Source organism: Chrysochloris asiatica, unplaced genomic scaffold (assembly GCF_000296735.1).
Source record: "Chrysochloris asiatica unplaced genomic scaffold, ChrAsi1.0 scaffold00626, whole genome shotgun sequence".
Classification (NCBI taxonomy): domain Eukaryota; kingdom Metazoa; phylum Chordata; class Mammalia; order Afrosoricida; family Chrysochloridae; genus Chrysochloris; species Chrysochloris asiatica.
The window spans coordinates 59284-60004 of NW_006409144.1; positions in this window are offsets into that span (position 1 = coordinate 59284).

The following is a 721-nucleotide window of genomic DNA, read 5'->3' on the forward strand; positions in this document are numbered from 1 at the left end:
ATCCATTGAAAATTGGAACATGGAATGTACAAAGTATGAATCTGGGAAAATTGGAAGTTGTCAAAAATGAAATGGAATGCATAAACATCAATATCATAGGCATTAGTGAGCTGAAATGGATGGGTATTGGCCATTTTGAATTTGATGACCACATGGTTTACTATGCCAGGAATGAGAAATTGAAGAAGAATGGTGCTGCATTAATTGTCCAAAAGAACATATCCAGATCAGTCACGAGGTACAACGTTGTCTGTGATAGGATAATACACCTACAGGGAAGGCCAGTTAATACCACTATTATTCATATTTACGCACCAACCACTAAAGCCAGTGAAGATGAAGTAGAACCATTCTATCAACTTCTTCAATCTGAAATTGATCAAACATGTAATTAAGATGTATTGATCATTACTGGTGATTTGAATGCAAAAGTTGGGAGCAAAGAGGAAGGATCAATAGTTGGAAAATATGACCTTGATGATAGAAATGATGTTGGGAAGCACATAATAGAATTCTAAAAACCAGTGATTTGTTCATTTCAAATGCCTTCTTTAGACAGCATGAGAGATGACTATACACATGGACCTCACCAGATGGAATACATAGAAATCAAATTGACTACAGCTGTGGAAAGAGAAGATGGAAAAGCTCCATATCATCAGTGAAAACAAGGCCAGGGGAAGACTGTGGAATAGACCATCAATTACTCATATGCAAATTC